Source organism: Bos taurus, chromosome 14 (assembly GCF_002263795.3).
Source record: "Bos taurus isolate L1 Dominette 01449 registration number 42190680 breed Hereford chromosome 14, ARS-UCD2.0, whole genome shotgun sequence".
In the NCBI taxonomy this organism is placed as follows: domain Eukaryota; kingdom Metazoa; phylum Chordata; class Mammalia; order Artiodactyla; family Bovidae; genus Bos; species Bos taurus.
This window is the reverse complement of record NC_037341.1, coordinates 20,281,518-20,299,623: the sequence shown is the minus strand read 5'-3', so window position 1 is coordinate 20,299,623 and position 18,106 is coordinate 20,281,518. Positions and strand designations below refer to the sequence as shown.

Below are 18,106 nucleotides of genomic sequence, written 5' to 3'. Positions count from 1 at the left end.
GGAGGAGTCCCTGAGGGAATGCTTCTAGTTCCTCATTTCATTAGGATGCTCTTCAGACACTTCACTTCAGAAGATGACATTCGAATACCCCAGAGTTCTGTCTCTCTCTCATAAATACACATACATATAGACACATGCATGATACAGATACACACTTGTACATGAACATATGTACACACATGTAGTAGAGGCACATGTACACACATATGCACAGACCCATGTGTGTACACATACATGTACATGAACACATATACAGACATGTGTGTGAACACATATACCTGTACACTTGCACATACATGCATGTGTGTATAGGCACACATGTGTACATGCACACATTCATGCAGCACACATATGTACAGGCACGTGTGCACATTCATGAGCACATACACATGTACAGGCATGCATGTGTACAGGCATGTGTGCGTGCATGCACACTTATACATACATGTCACATATAGACGTGTGCTTGAGCACATGTGTACTTCACATGCATATACATGTACACGTACATGCGGGTGCATGCATATACATGCACATGTGCACACACACAAGGGTACACGCACTCTTTCACTCCAGAGATGAGATTCAGTTCAGTCGCTCAGTCGTGTCCGACTCTTTGTAACCCCATGAATCACAGGATTTAGCAAATCTGGAATAGGGTCTAGAAGCTGTATTTTCAAAAGTCTCAGAACTCCTTGGCCAGTTTTATTAACCACAAATCTAGACTAATTTTTGCTTCCCTCAACCTTTACAGCACTGGACTAGTCCTAAATGTGGAACATCTTTTCATATGCTTATTTGACAACTGTATATCATCCTTGGTGATGTCTCTGTTTAGATCTTTGGTCCATTTTTTTAATTGAGTTGATCATTTTGTTTATTGTTGAGCTTTAAGAGTTCTTCACATATTTTGGATCAGAGTCCTTTATCAGACATGTCTTTTGAAAATAAGTCCTCCCAATCTGTGACTTGCCTTCACAGTCTCTTGATGTTGTCTTTCACAGAGGAGAGGTCTTTAGTTTTAGAGAAGTCCAACTTCTCGATTATTTTGTCTAATGGATCGTGCCTTTGTTCATGTATCTAGAAAGTCAGCACCATACTTAGGATCACCTAGATTTTCTCCTATGTTGTCCTGTAGGAGTTTTATAGTTTTGTGTTTTACATTTAGGTCTACAGTCCATTCTGTGTTTACAAAATCAAGTAAACATGACATTAACTAAAATCTCTTCTTTAAAAATCAATAATTATGTGGGACCATTAATGAATGGTTTAAGATTCTGCATTGCCTTAGAGAAAATACTGTTTTACACCTATTACATATCAGAAACCAGTGCTCACAAAGCAAAAGTAATGAGTACAAAACTGTCATCATTTATCAGTGGAAAGCCAAGTTTTAAACAGTATTACTTGTTTCAAATCCTTTGCTTACGGCCTGCCTTCGAAATACTATTAATATATTCTGTTAGGCATTCAAGTAAACTTATATAGATATATTCAGTTTACATATTACTACATAACAAACTACTTCTATGTGGATGTTCATAACATCCATAGAAGCCCCAAATTGGAAACAATCCAAATACTCTTCACATAGTACATGGCCAAAAAGCTGGTGCAAGTGCACCATGAAATACTACTCAGAAATTAAAAGAGATAAACACCTAACATGAGCAGGGACCTGGGTAGATCTCATTATGCTGAATGGAAAAGCAAATGTCATCTCAAAAGATCACAGACTACACAATCTTATTAATATAACATTCTCAAAAAAGCCAAAATTCTAGAGCTGGAGCATGGATGAGTGTCTCTAGGGGAGTGGGGAGTGGTCACAGTGTTAAGGGTTAGGTGAGGAATTTCTGTTGCAGACATTAAAAAGACCTGTCTTGATTGTGATAATAGTGATACAAATCAACACACAGGGTATATTATATAGAACTACACACATGCAAATGAGTTCAGATGAAAATGGATGAACGAGCTATGGCTGTTGGTGTTCCCTACACACTCATCACTAGCTGCTCCTCTACCTTATCCACAGACCAGCTAATACAACATATTCTTGGAATAGAAGATCTTACTGTGGAGGGGACTGCCAATGAAGCCATGAGGTTTTATCCCTAGACCATTGACAATAAACAGTACTCAGCAGATATCAATCTGCGTGTGGGACCACACAAATTTTTCGTCACCGCAGAGACTGCAGTCTATCCAAGCATTTGTAGTTTACTTCAACAGCACACAAAAATCTGGTCTTGATAGTGTTTCCTCTTGGCTTCCACTGGCAGAATAATGGTTACCTGAGTGGTTACCTGATGATCTTGGTTTGCAACAGAGTGCCTGAAAATAGTGTAAATCGACAGAAAGCTCAAGTGGTCAAACATGGGTTTGAATTGGTAGAACTTAGTAGAAACGTTGCCTGAAGAGGATGAGTTCCAAGAACTACAGGAGTAAAGCAAACTGTTCAAGCCTCGAATGCCAATGGCTGGTAGTGGTGAAGAATGAGAGGAACCAAGGCTTTAGCATTCTAAGCTCTTCGGCTGGAGCAAATCATAGCACCAGATCAGCAGAAACTTGCCACTCAGAGCAGCCCCATCTGCCAGCAGCAGAGAGGACTGAAACACTCTTGGATCATCAAGGTGGTCCATCTAATATAAGACTGAAGGCAGGAGGAGAAGGGGGTGGCAGAGGATGAGATGGTTAGATGGCATCACCAACTCGATGGACATGAGTTTGAGCAAGCTCCAGGAGTTGGTGATGCACAGGGAAGCCTGGTGTGCTCCAGTTCATGAGATGGCAAAGAGTTGGACATGACCGAGCAACTGAACAACAAAGGAATTCCCTATATAGGCCATTGACACTGATCATATCCTGAGACTTTTGTATTAGTATTACTGTGGAGAAACTTTTATTTCTTAGAGTTTGTTACCTGAGATGGCAGAGCTGTGTTGTCACAATTCATACCCTCAAAACAAGGGGAGATTGCTCTTCTGTCTCTGAATACCAGACATCTCTGCCAAAATAGTAACACTAAGGAGCAGACTTGGTGGGAAAGCATGCAAACTCAAGGCAGCAGATGCCTCAGTACCTGTGTTACTTCCAGGGCTGGAGGGGTCAGCTCCAGGGGAACTGATCACCAAAGGGAAACTTTTCAGAGGAAGAGTGGGAAATACAGCAAATGAAACCCTTAGTTTTGCTTTTCTAGGCACTCCATAGTGCACGTCTTGAGTCTTCACTCTGCCATGGCTCTCAACTGGCTCAGGGCACATGGGCTGAGAACCGCTGCTGGCCTGGTGTGGGTATGGACTCCATAGGTCACCTATGGAAACACGGCTCAGACCCATCTGTGCAACACTGTCTAAGCACCAAAGAACCTGAGACAGAAGGAACGGACTATTGCAGTTTCCAGAGGGAAGATTTCAGTGAGTGGGACATTCAGGAAGAACCTCTCCAGGGAACACTGGAGGCTATCTTCTTTAATAACTTTTTTTTCTTAAACTATTCTGAAGGTCTTTGAGACTGTAGTTTAGCTGCATTCCAGCAGTGTCTCTTTGAGGTTGAATACTGGCCATTTACAGGGAATGTTAGGGAAATCAGCTTTGGGGTTGCAAAACAAAAGGTGGAATATGTTTTTCTTAAAACACGAAAGGTTTCAGAAAATACATTAGGTCATGTGGTTAGGGAAAACAGACTAGAAAAAGCTGTGAACTTGATCTTGTGGGTTTAACAAAGCCAGGTGATTAAAATCTGATTCATTTATTTTTTTAAAAAAATGAGCTGTAAATAAGATTCATAATCTGTTTGACAGTACTGTGGCAATATCAATGTCTGGTCATGGTGCATTACTATAATGATTTAAGATCTTTATCTTAAAGGGGAAGCTGGGGGAAGACTTCACAAGAAATATCTCTGCCATTTCCTTTGTGTCTGTAATTATTTAAAAATAAATAAGAAGTTAAAAAGGTGATTATTCAAATACAGCATCGCTATGCTAACAGCGTCTCCAATGGACATTCAATCTCACCTGCTTGAGACTTTAAGACTTACATCTTTTCTAGCTTCTCATCATCCTGGGTTGCTCATTTACTCTGAAGGATAGTTCCGGGAGGAGCCATAAACAGTATTTGATCTTCCTTTACCATCCTTGGAGCATCATCACTGATTAAACCATAATTTATGGTTCTATGTTGATTCAGCCATGAGCCAAATTTGAACCTTTTTGCAAATTTCCAGAATGTTCTGAGGGTCAGCTTCCTAAGCTGCTGATCGGTGAGTATATCTCCAGCTCTGTCTTCTAGGGACTTCATGACTCCAGGTACCCTTGCTTTGCCTCATTAGACTCCGGCCTCCTTGAGGTCAGAGACGACACTTGATCCCTAAAAGGAATCTACCTTGTATCATTCTGCATGCTCAGGTGGCCTGAAAATACTTGGGCAAACAGGAACTGGTGAGTTATGAGCTGTATGTGCATCTACTCATCAGTATTCTGAGCACTTGACATTGAAATTTAGATTTTGGCAATGCCAACCAAGCAAGCTTTGAGCACAGATTATTTCTAACAAAGTATTATTTTCTACAAAGTACATTCAACTTTCCTTATGAAAGACTCAAATATTTTAAATGATCAGAATACTGTATCTTCAACATGAATATTGTTCTACAATTCCAAATATTGCAGAAATTTAAGAAGCTTTCAGATTTTTCACTTTATCAGTTAGTTATAAATGAAAACATTTACTGGTTTATCAGAGCTAGTTGATATACTCCTCCCATTCATTAAAATGCAACCCACCTTGAACTTTCCTTCAAAATATCCTAGAAAATGACAAAACTGGTATTACATAAACATATATTGCCTTAACAATCCAATAAACAGATCTAATAATGTTCTATCATGTCCTGATTCAGTATCATTCTGCTAAGCATTTATTGCTAATTCACTTTATAACAGGCTTTATTAAAAGTCATTAAAACCTGCAGCTGCATCCCTAATTATTTCCTAAATATAAAGACTGCTTTTATAAATGATCTTCTTGTTCAAAACACTGCCATACAGCTCACAAACTCTTTGTTGGGAGCCAGAGAGCTTTTATTCTTTACGAAAAGAGATGCTAAGTAATTCATCAGATGCCAAACACTTTTTTTTTTTTTTGTCACATTTAGGCTTTGTTCCAAGTGGTCAACTTCTATGTTCATTAAGAATAGGTATATTGATAACATAGTCTCAGATTCATGCCCAGGACTTCTACCCACTGGTGTGTCATCCAATCTCTTAATGTGTATCCTTGATAAACTTAAAAAAGCTCAGTGATTTGGCAAAGCTAAGCACATTGAAGTGTAGCTCGCATGCAAATATTCTGGAGACACACGTGGAAGGAAGAGAGGGCATTTCATTTGGAGATTGGTTAATTCTGCTCAGAAGAAAATAGCCTAGTGGGGCGAATTATATGCTTGTAAAAATAATGTAAATGATTTCTGTTGCTGTTATTCAGATGCTCAGTTGTGTCCAACCCTTGGCAACCCCATGGACTGTAACCCATTAGGTTCCTCTATCCACGGAATTCTCTAGGCAAGAATACTGGAGTGGGTACCCATTTCCTTCCCCAGGGGATCTTCCCAACCCAGGGATTGAACCAGGTCTCCCACACTGGGAGGCAGATTCTTTACCATCTGCGCCTCCTGGGAAGACCAAATTATTTCTAGGCTCCATTTAACTGATTATTTTATGATTTCCTGCTTTTATACATAACCAAAAAAAGAAAACTTCAGAAAAATTAAGTATGGATATGATTTAAAGAAATTTCATTTTCACTGGAAAAAAGACACACTGAATTCTATGTAATAGAATTGCTTATTTCTCAAAACAGTTTTATACATTCATAAGCATGACCATTGTATCAACACCCATCAATACTGTTGACAGTTGCCCGAAAAATGTAGGACACCTGTGATTTAGTGGGTAGGACAGTATGTAATTTGTATGCATATACTGCCCAGAATATGACCTAGAGGTACAAGGACAAAGGTTCCCAAAGGATATTTCAGGTGGAATAGTGACAGAACACGAGTAAACAGCTAAGTAGAATCACTGCAACTCCTAAGAAACACCAGAAGTGTTCTCACCACAGAGCTGTGTCGACCGGCCATCTACACTGAGGTCATTGAATTTTATAACTGGCAGAAAGTAATTACTCCATTAGTCAAAAAGACAAGGACAAAAATAGCCATGGTCACTACATTAATACTAGAGTAGTTGTTGCATTCAGTCACTAAGTCGTTTCCAACTCTTTGCAACACCATGAACTGCAGCCCGCCAGGCTTCCTTGTCCTTCACTATCAAGCTTCTATCCATTGTGTCGGTGATGCTATCTAACCATCTCATCCTCTGTCTCCCTTTTCTCCTCCTGCCCTCAATCTTTCCCAGCAACAAGGTCTTTTCCAGTGAGTTGGCTCTTTGTATCAGGTAGCCAAAGTATTGGAGCTTCAGCAGCAGTCCTTCCAATGAATATTCAGGGTTGATTTCCTTTAGGATTGACTGGTTTAATCTCTTTGCTGCCTGAGGGACTCTCAAGAGTCTTCTCTATCACCATGGTTCGAAAGCATCAATTCTTCCATGCTCAGCTTTCCTTATGGTCCAACTCTCACATCCATACATGACTACTGGAAAAGCCACAGTTTTGACTATATAGATCTTTGTCAGCAAAATGATGTCTCTGCTTTTTAATACACTCTCTAGGTTTGTCATACCTTTCCTTCCAAGGAGCAAGCATCTTTTAATTTCACAGCTGCAGAGTAGCTGATTACTTCACAAAGAACACGTCTTTACAAATCTATAATCAGATAATTTCTTGTAGCCGTGAGTGACTGACTTGCCGATGGTTGCCAAGTACACAGACAATGGCACAGAGATCCCACGTAGATAGCAGTTGACAGCATAGCTGCATTTCTCAAAGGCAGGGTACCCCTTCGCAGTGCCCTGCTCCCTGTCCACATCTCCTAACCTCTGTGGGCCAGCCTTGGACAGACTCACTGACTCAACCCCCATGTTGATGCAAATGTGACTCGTTGAGTCAAAGTAGCTCCTGTGGATGTACCAAACCACGGACTGCATCAGTGATGAGGGGATAGCCCCCACCGTTTGGTGGCACATCGTCCCCTGCACATTACTGGAGGCCTTTTAGGGCTCTGCAAGGTAACTGGCTAAATGGCACACTGTTGGCTTAGAAAACTTAATTGCCCACCAGAAACCAGATAATTTATTCCTTTTATACCAAGATACAGTCAGGAAGTTATCTGGAGAATCTGAGAGGCTGGAGAAAGGAATTTGAAAATCAGACAAAAACAAATTTCTGTTTGCCTGGCCTGGCTTGAAAATTCTAGTCATTCCCATGGAAGTTATTCAGTTCATGAGAGAGAAAAAGCACTGAGGACACTTAGATTGATCTGAATAACACTGCACTTATTTTTACCATCAAAAATTTCTTTTAGCAAAATGTGGAAGTTTTACATAAGATCTAATATTAATGAGATATAAAAATTATATAATGAAAAGATATTTTATTATTATTGAAGATCAATTGCAGCCTTTCAAGTAAAATCAACAACAGGTTACATATCACCAGTGGAAGAAAGTTAATCTTCCAGTGACAAAAATGAGTAATTACTTGAATGTTTGATATATTTTACATGATCACTTAAAATGAATATATAATTTACTGGAAAAAATAAGATTTTAAATAGGTCTCTTCCCAACTATTATCTGTATTTCTTTTAGATTTATCATGTAAGATATGATATTTTGGGCTTCCCTGGTGGCTCAGACAGTAAAGAATCGGCCTGCAATTCGGGAGACCTGGGTTCAATCCCTGGCTCGGGAAGATCCCCTGGAGAAGGGAATGGCAACCCACTCCAGTATTCTTGCCTGCAGAATTTCATGGACAGAGGAGCTTGGTGGGCTATAGTCCATGCGGTCGAAAAAAACTGGACAAGACTGAGAGACTAAGGCTATATTTTCATGGCTTCAGCAATCATTTCCATTTTTCCAGCTCTGAGCTGGACATGTCAGGTTGTACCTCTTTCTGAAACCAAAGGTTCCTCCCTGCCATTTGGTCCTTCCACCTCTTCTCCACTCAGAGGACACGTCCCAAGTCAGGTCTGACACCTTTCCTTCCAAAGATGGGTGTTTTATTCCCAAGTGCATTTGTATTTATCCAGCCCATGGCAGGTACCAAGCACATGACCTAGCTTGATTCATTTCCTATGTGCCAGTCCATCACCCATCACCTTACCATCCAGTCTCAACTGACTCACTGCTCACCTTCACCTCATGAGATCAAGTTCTCATCACCTCAAACCTGAATCACTGCAGCAGAATCAACCCTGGTCCTTTCTGGCTCACCAATGCTTCTAAAATATGACATCCAACATATGAGTACAACATCTACAAACCCTCCTATTTGTACAACAGTGTGGAAGTGAAAGTGTTAGTTGCTCAGTCATGTCTGACTCTTTTCAAACCCAAGAACTGTAGCCTGCCAGGTTTCCCTGTCCATGGGATTTTTTCAGGCAAGAATACTAGAATAGGTAGCCATTCCCTCCTCCACTGAATAAGATTAAGGTCAAGATAATCTGCAAGACCTTTCAAATCCTTAAGAATCTAAACCCTTCCAGTTCCTTAGTAAAAGCAAAAGTTAGTAAAATACAATCACTCGGTTTGTTTGTTTATAATCATAATTTGAAGCAAGTGAAGCATGTAATCAATGGGACAAGAGATATTTCTTCTTTCCAAACCACCTACAAAGTATGGAAAATATGAAATATTGACACAAATCTTAATTTTGACTCAATGTATGGAGACTCATTTATGGACCTCACTGTCTCATTGGCAAAATAGGAATCAGAATGTTTGCCTCAGGCCTGCTGTGAGATTCATAGGTAAGATGCCCTAGAGAGGGAATTTCACAAAACTGCTGAAGCCACAGAAGTGCTGAGTCTCACTGAGGATGGGAACTCAAGGAGGTTGGGTCGCCTGGAATGTAGTCATATGGCCCATGAAAACCTCATATAACAGTGAAATACTCTAACTTTAGGACTTCCCAGAAATTTGCCGCCATGGAAACAAAATATGAAATGGAAAACAAAAACACATTGCTTGGGTAGATAGTAGGCCAGTTTCATTTTTCAGTAGTCACACAAAAGGATTTGTAAATAGAGAAAAAGGATGGACTTGGAAAGAAAAATGAACAGCCTGAGTGTTTGTGAATGTAGTAAATTAGATGAACTACCCTCATCTTACTTACCTGAGCTCTAAAGGTCCTGACCACATAACAGTTTGCTCATATGAGCTGTAATCAGAGGTGTATTCAGGCAATTAAATTAATCTGCTCTTAGGAGTTTTATTTCTTCAAGATTAAAATCAGAACAGAGAAACATAGGATAAATAGTTGAGCTAAACTGGTATAGGCTTACCACTTGATAAATGAGGAAATATTATATAAAACTGCAGGAAAAAATATAGAAAAAACAGCTCTCCAGCCAGAAGTACTATTACCCACATTGGTCTCTGGCTCTGTTTGTGTGTCCTCTGGATACTAGTCATTTCTGAGTAACAAACTGAAAGGACGCCCACAAAGCTGGGGTATCTTAATTACATCGAGGCCACATTATGAACATTTCATCTTGTTAATAAAACGTTCTGCAAAAACAAGCTTTTAGAGAGACAACAGCCTATGAGCCCACCTTCCTGAGCATTCTATCAATGGTAGATATAGAAACTGACCTAGAAAGCTTTGGTAAATTCTTTATGACACTGCAATGGACAGTTGCTGTTCTTTCCACCTTGTAATATAACCTCTCCCCTTTTCTTGAATACTGCATCAAAACTTGTATTGGAGGCAGCGCTGCATTTAACAGACCATAGTAACAGCTGGTTCTCTGTTTTCCTCTTGGTCTTACAGTTCCCCAAGGCTTTCATCTGGTTAGAGCTGCTATTGTGGGCTTCCCTTGTGGTTCAGCTGGTAAAGAATCTGCCTGCAATGTGGGAGACCTGGGTTTGATCCCAGGGATGGGAAGATCCCCTGGAGAAGGAAACGGCAACACACTCCAGTACTCTTACCTGGAGAATTCCATGGACGGAGGAGCAGGACAGGCTGCAGTCCATGGAATCACAAAGAGTCGGACACGACTGTGCAACTAACTTTCACTTTTCACAGCTGCTATTGCAGGTATCAGAGGACAAAGAAGGGGAAGAGTTGCCAGAAGAGACACATCATGGAACATTGTTGATCTGGCTTCATTCCTGCCTGTTCTTAGGACTTTTTTCCCACAATATTTTGACCAAAGAAATGGAGCGGTTATTTCTTCTTAGCCACTCCTCATTTTTAGAGATATATTTTCTTGTAAACTTCTAAAAGATATTAATATGAAGTTTTATTTTGCCAAGTCCTGATTCATTCTCCCACTTTTAGAAAGAGAGAGAAAGGACTGGAAAAAGACTGATGAAATATGTCAGTTTTGGTTTTTAACAAATGGTACTGAAATTGGAGTAGTCATGGTCTGCGGCTCTGTGCCGAGTCCAGCTTGCAGTCCATTTTATTCCAATTAAATCAGGTAAAAACCAAGAGATTTCACCCAAAATCTGGTTCTGGATCAAATGACATTATTCTAATGACTTTTCACCCATTGCTTTTTTCCTTTTTTTTTTTTCCTCTACTGTTTATTAACTTTTTCTTTTTTGGTAAATGATAACAAATCAAACCAAAAACTTATCATCATTGTATCACTGACTAGACAATTATATAATTTTCCATTTCCAGTTCAGTCAAATAGTTTAACCAGCAGACTATATGGAAACTGACTATGACACCAATAGTAGTTTAGATTTCTCAAGCTTACGCTTGATGTATTTTTAGTGATACTCTAGAAATCTATACAGACCAAATGCTTATCAATTACATTTTTAAAAAATCATAGCCACTTTTAAAATTCCAACTGATGAAAAAAATAAATCATGAGGTGTTACTTAACTGGAGATTTCCTGCGTTACCTATGAAAACCAAGACCACAGCATTTCCAGGGCCGCCCATGGACCAGCCCCACGCTGTCTACCCTCCACTCCATCCTTACTAGTTGGTGAAGCAAGACAAATTGCTTTCTGGATGTATTATCAGATGCTGAGTTTTTAAAGACCACTTAATCCTATGAGCTTCCTTATTGGGATAACTAATGGTAAACATTACTTCTCCTTTACAGACCAGAAAATGATGACAAAAATGCAGTGGTTGATTCATTTCAGGTCAAAATGAAAGTACAGTTGACCCTTAAATAACATGGGTTTGAACTGCATGGGTCCACTTATACCCAGATTTTTTTCAATAAATATATTTAAATTTTTTGAGATTGGTGATGATCTGAAGAAATGCATAGCCAAAAAAAAATCTAAAAAAATAAGAAAAACTTAGGCACATCATAAATACATAAAATATACACCATACAGTGTCAATGGATCGTTTATATTACTGTAAGGATTCTGGTCAAGAGTAGGCAATTAGCAGTCAATTTGTATGCACGTTGTACTCGGTCATGTCTGACATTTTTGTGACCCTATGGACTTCCAGGATCCTCTGTACATGGGATTTCCCAGGTGAGAATACAGGAATGGGTTGCCATTTCCTCCTCCAGGGAATCTTCCCAACCCAGGGATCAAACCCAGGTCTCCTGCACTGGCAGGTGGATTCTTTATCACTGAGCCACCTGGGAAAGCTATTGGGAGGAGTCAAAAGTTACATATGAATTTTTGACTACACAGAAAGTTATAGCCCCTTACCTCTGCATTGCTCAAGGGTCAAGGGTAATTAAAATGAACTTGGGTGTCACGCTGACCTCGTCTTGCCTATTTGGTTTAAAGCATGATGTCAATTTTGAATACTAATTTTAAATGAAGTCCTCCCTGCATTAAAATATTTTTTCCATTGAGAGATATAAGAAAATTGATGCTGAATTCCCAGGGAAATATTATATTCCCTACATTTAAGCTCTTAAAATGCAAGAAGCATGTTGCCATGTACTAATAGAAGGGACTTTTTTGAGGAGTCAAGGAATGATTGCTATAAGAGATGACATAATAATTCAAAGATATAGCACTTAAGTTTCCAAAATACTCTCAAGAGCACCATATTGAGACTTTCCAATATTCCAGCATATGCATCTCTTCATTTATTCCACAAATACCTAGATGTCAACAATATGTAGAGGACCGCATCTTAATTGGTAGATAAAGTACCCCGTGTTAGGTAGAAAAAGTTGAGTAGTGGGTTGAGTGGCTTGCCCAAGATCTTAAGACCAGCCTTTCAAGAATCCCCATGTCCTGACTGTCAAACAAGTCTTGTTCTGCTACATGGTGATGCATAACATACTTCATGCTGCAGAATGCGGTCTCTTTCCATGCATGCCATGCACAACTCGTTCTGCCAAGCTCAACAGGAAGAAAATACAAAATGAGAGGTCTCTCCATTTGTGTGCCAGTCTATGACTCACTGGAGGTGAGATAGCTATAGAAATAATTTCTGGCTTAGGATACACTTTTCTTCAGTGGCTTTTGCCTTCTTAATAGAACTGGGTGAATAACCAGGTTCCTTGCCTAGAATCTTTTAATCAGTATGAAAATAACAAATCAATTATCGAGGGACTTCTTAAATTCCAAAATAATCATCTCTTCTTTTACATTTTTTGTAAACATGTATATAACTTGGTTCAAACCCAAGCAAGCAATTCCAAAAGCAAACTGTGGACCTTCCAATGCAATAGGATCTGATGGTCAATAATCACACTGAAGTGAAGTGAAGTGGCTCAGTCATGTATTAATAATCAGATGGTCTAAATAATAATACTGACTGATAAGTGTTTCTATAATATTTGTATAATATAAAGGTTCAAGCCAGAAATCTCTGTCCCACTCTCATGCAGACCATTTCTTGTTAAAAGAAGAAAAGTAACTTACCAGATTTCAGAACTCATTTCAAATTATCCTATGGTCCTATATACACTTTCCATTGTCCTCATTATGCAATCTTACTTCACTTTTCTCCTCTGAGTCTCAAGTAGAAGCAACACAAAAACACTGACCCCCACCAACAGAACTCCTTCCTCTGAGAGGGGATGTTGAATACTATATCTGATACTTCTCAAACTTCATGCATCCTTTTTTGGTAACAGACCAAAAAAACATCAGGAAAGAGAGCTATTTTAATAGGATATGGATGTCCTAGAATTAAGTCTTGATTTCTCTTTATAGACAAGGGATTCTGTGCAAAAAGCGGTATGATTGTATTAGCCCACCCACTCCTTTTGTGGAGTCAGGAAGACTGGGGGGAGTTAGAGATTATAATTTACATAGGCACTAAATTGGTTTACAAAATGCTGTCTCAATGCAATGGCATTTCACCACAGATAAGGAGAGCTTCCAGGCAGCTTGCCTGGGCTTGGAACGGTGAATCAGTTCTTTATCTCTGTGATTAAATCTCTAAAGGGATGAGCCCAGGATAACTTTTACTTTGTGCTGTTTCTGTCACACATGGAGAAAGCCTGCCCCCTCTGCCACCGAGAAGGTAACTGCGGCCACGTGCCCACAGGCCCGCTTCCATCTTATGCTCTGCTGACCAGGCAGTCTGTCTGTGCTGTTAACTGACAACCACACTCAGAGTCTAGCAACAGGCTGCAACTCTCTTAAAACATGATTAATTAGTATATGTGGCAATTTCATGTTCACATCTTCCAGATTAGGGGAAAAAAACAAACACACAAAAGCAGGTTTGTCAGGGGCACATCGCAGGTCTCCTGGTGAGGACTCCAAATCAATAGTGCATTTTTCCTCCTGAGATCACCGCTTCTGACTCACATAGGGCAACAGAGCCCCCAAGGAGCTCCATGACATGGACACCACTCTCCCTTTCTGCTAAGCAAGCAGGTTTGTGGTAAGTGGCAAGTGACAGTTAAGAACAATTTGTCCCCAGAGTGCAGTTTCTGCTCTCAGTCAACGCAAAACAAGGGCCCTTCAGCACACTGGCCAATGCCATCTTAACTGCCGTCAAGGATTTGAGTGATGAAAAACAGGGCAGTATGGATATGTATTTTATGATCGATTATAGATGCCCTGTGAAATTCAAAGGAGAACCTGAAGAACTGTGCTTTTTCAAAAGGGCCAACTCTCCCCACAGGGCTGGTCGTGCTCACAGCACCACATGTGTTCACAGGGTTGTTAGAGTCAGTCCTGCCAAGCCCTGCTCCCCACTAACTGGATGTGCTTGGTGGAACCCACCGAGCCCTTGGTGAAATGTCCCGCGTGGGCTATAAATATGCCTTTACCCTGTGAAGCCCTTTTCTTAAAGCAGAATGCTCATCAAGGTCACTGTGAAAGATTGCAGTTCTAAAGCTACAGAAGTAAGAGTCAACAGAAAATAGATTTCATAAACACTTTAAAGCTTATGGTTCGTCCAAAAACTCTTGGCACCCCCCCCCCCACCACTTTGTGGATTTCAGTGACAAATGCATTTTCATAGGACTAAGAATGCTTTGGAAACCTGTTCTCCTAAAAAGGCACACTATAGCTTCTCATTTTCTGCCTTCTGGCAGATCTGGTTTGAGCAAGCAGTCTTTAGAAGGCTAGAAAGACAACATTGCATAAAAATGTGTGTATTTCTGTAGGTTAAGATCCACAAGTGTAGGTACACTCTGGATTGGGATAGAGAGAGGGACTGGGTGTACAGTTTGGCACATTATATTCATATAAAATATAATAGACCAGATGGTGAAACCATCACTACTAGTAACTTTTTGAGTCTTGCATACTATGTAATACAAACAGGATCACTTTAAACTACATGCATAACATCAAGAGGGAAAAAAAACTTACAAAATGCCACATTGTATTCTTTTGGGGGAAAACACAGACACATTCAAAAAGATACTAGATCATCAACAAAAATATCCAACTAAATTTCTAATATATTTATATAGGCTTACACACACACACACACACACATATCATTTTTAATATTCTTGTCACATAAAGGACTTCAGATAAGTAAAACATCCAACTACTTTACTAGGCAAGATTTTCCCCAAGATCATTACGCAGGAACAACCATTTAAAAATCAAACAGTTTATCATCTTAATCCACAAGGAAACAATAATACTGTTTCAATCTTTCCATTAAAATCTTGCGGGGGTGGGGGTCACTTGAGTTACAAACAAGCAGTAATAATAGTATTATCACTTACCGGCCAAGTAAAAGAATTAGAATCTTCCAGTTTCTCTAACGCCAGGTTGTGAGTAGTTCTAGAAGCTCCTCTCGCAAAGCTATTTCCAAAACAGGTGCAGCCCGCTCGGGAGCATCCTGTTTATTTGGAGCATCGCTGGGCCTCCTCAGAGCGCTCGGACCCAGTCTGCAGAGCCCATGGTTCTCAGAGGCCGGACAACTTCGGCCTCTCTGGGCTGCCGGTGCTCCTCTGGCCTCTGTCGACAATTTTCCTGGAAGTTGCTGCCGAGTTTAATCTGTGGATCAGGTGAGCTTCTCTGAGCCCTGCGCGGGGGTCGCAGCAGGCAGAAGAAGGTCCCTTTCGGTCTGTCACGGCCGGCCAGGGGGGTGCCGGGGCATCGGAGACGAAGCCCCTTAGCTGCTCCGAGCTGAGAGAAGGGCAGCCCTCGGCGACGACGGCGGCAGCGAGGACCGTGGCGGCGCAGTGGGGTCCCTGCGGTGGCCCGGTCCAAAGACGCTGTCCATCCCCGCTGGTGCTGAAGTGCGGGCCCGAACCCCAGGCCCGGCCCCGCGCTGCACTTTTCCCCACCGGCGAACGCGATCGGTTAGCTGTTCTTTCAGGCTTGCCTCCGCCGGCGCTTCTTACGCTGCAGGGCTAACCGGCTTTCCAAGATAACGGTCTCATGTTTGTCTGGGGACACCGCTTCCGGACAGCATCTGCCGTTGGAGGCAGAAATCCGTGGGAAATCAGTTGTGAGCCGCTCCTGACTTTTCAGTGGCCGCGAACGAGTTTCCTGATGCTAGAAATGAACGGGAGCGCACGCACACGCGCGCGCACACGCGCGCACGAGAGGAAGAGGGGGGAGAGAATAAATATAGATTATGTACCGTGGAAAATCCAGCGCTTCTGTGGGTCTCTAATTACATAAGATGGAAAGGGCTATTTCAGAAGACTCCGCAATCTCCATCATCCATGGGGGTGGGGGGGGGGGCGTTTAGATTCTGAGAAGCGCCTTGTGAAATTCCCAGGTTAGACACAGCACCGAGACCCTCTGAGCAGAAACGACAGGTTACTGTTTAATGAAAACACAGAAAATGAAAAAAGAAAAAGGAAAAAAGAGAAGGCCCCGATACCTTGTAAAGCGTTGCTGAAATGGCTGGAAATCCTTGCCGAGCCCCTGGGAGGGGGTCGGGCGGGACTAGGACGTTTGAGCGCGAGGCTCCGAGCCGGGGAGGCAGCGATGCGCGCCGGGCGCAGGCTCCTTCCCCGAGGCCGGGTTGGCGCGCGTCCGCAGCCCCGGGCCTTGCAGGGCAGCGGGGGAGGCGGTCTCTCAAAGACCGAACGAGGGACGATAAAGTCAGCGGGAAAGATCGGCCGTCCCCGCCCTTCTAATGCCTGAATGCAGCGCAGCCCGCCGGTCCCGGCTTGGGTTTCCGCTCTTTATCCTGCTTCTGATCGCTGCCCTCAGGCCTCGCCGGCCCCTCGCCCCCGCGGCGCGCAGACCCCACCTCTGCCCGCGGCACTGGCTCTCACAGCCGCCGACCCCAGCACCAGGAGGGGCGGCGCGGGGGTCCCCGGGACGGCCACCGAGGGCTCCGCCGCCCACATTCGACACCCGGTGCGGACGCGCGTGGGGTGAGGCGGGGGACCGAAATTCACTATATTGGAACTGCTAGAGAGCTGATCAAAATTACGACCAAGGACTCACAGAAGAGGGAAAATGTAGCTGGGCGTGGGGATCGTACCACCGCGCACCTCTCCAGGCACTGAGAGTGCGAGTGTCATTTTCCGCGCCCGGAGATTGTTGGAGACCTGGGAGGGAACTCAAGAGGGAAGGACCGGGTGTGGAGTGAGGGCGCTGGAGATATACGCGAATTTCCCGAACCGGGTCCCAGGCCCTCCTCGAGGCCGGGCGTTCAGAGTCCTCGTGCCCGGATGCCTACAGCAGAGGGAGTCGTGCGCGCAGCGCGGTCCTCCACGCCGGCGCGGGGTATCCGAGCCAAGGGACTGGCGCCGCGCGTCCAGAGGGCTCCCCCAGGACCTGAGGGTAGGGGACTAAGTGGGAGGCGGCAGCCAGCGCGGCTCCGGTTGGTTCCCTCAAGGCTAAACGGGACTGGACCGGCGATCACCTGGGATGGAAATCAGACATGCTTGTTATTCACCCCGGGAAGTCCACGGTTTCCTTAGACTTTGAGCCACCTCTCCGCCGCTAAGGCTCGAGCGGGATCCCGCGGGGGGGAGGGGGGGGCGTGGGGCGGTGGGGGTGGAGACACGCAGGGGAGGCGGGTTGAGCGGGGCGAGGCGGCGGGCGAGGGTCCGACTCACTACGGGCCTCCAGTACCCGCTGAGCTGCGCTGGGGAACCTGCTCTTTCGGTGGGAAAGGGCGCGTCGCCCGCCCTCTACCGGGCCTTTGACCAGAGGCGCTGGTGACTGGGGCGCCGGTAGCAGGTGCGGAGGGAGCTCTCACACCGCGTCAGATGGAGCCATCCCGCCTTCACTAGACCCGCAAAGCTACTCAGAACTTTGTTACTTGGGGCGAATGTGGAAGCGTGTGTTTTGCTTTAGGGTCCGTGTGAAAGTAGACGGATTGCTGGGGATCTTGGTAAATGAAGTTTCTCTTTTTCTTGGATAGATGTAGACACACATGTGTCTCTAGTGTCTGCAGAGACACGTCGTGTCATCCCCACAGACAAGCTTCACAAAGTGCGGGTTTTGTGAGAGGACAAACACATCGCTTCCAGGTTTGGGGAGCTCGGACTGTGCTCGCCAGGTGGGTGAGAACGCTTTTCTCCGCAGAATTTAACCCGCTTGATGCGATTGATGGCGTCTGTTATCTTCTCCCGACAAGTAGAA

The 18,106-nt window shown here is 43.1% G+C and overlaps 1 protein-coding gene and 1 pseudogene across 1 annotated transcript in view; one reads left to right on the top strand and one right to left on the bottom strand.

Moving 5' to 3' along the window:
- The window catches only part of SNTG1 (syntrophin gamma 1), a 416,897-nt gene extending 400,047 nt beyond the window's left edge, over positions 1 to 16,850 (bottom strand). Inside the window, exon 1 of the mRNA XM_002692659.6 lies at positions 15,274 to 16,850. The gene's annotated coding sequence lies outside the window, so the exon portion shown is untranslated. The remainder of the gene's footprint in view (positions 1 to 15,273) is intronic.
- On the top strand, positions 1,841 to 2,952 carry LOC132342157 (alpha- and gamma-adaptin-binding protein p34-like; annotated as a pseudogene).
- Positions 16,851 to 18,106: the final 1,256 nt, after the last annotated feature.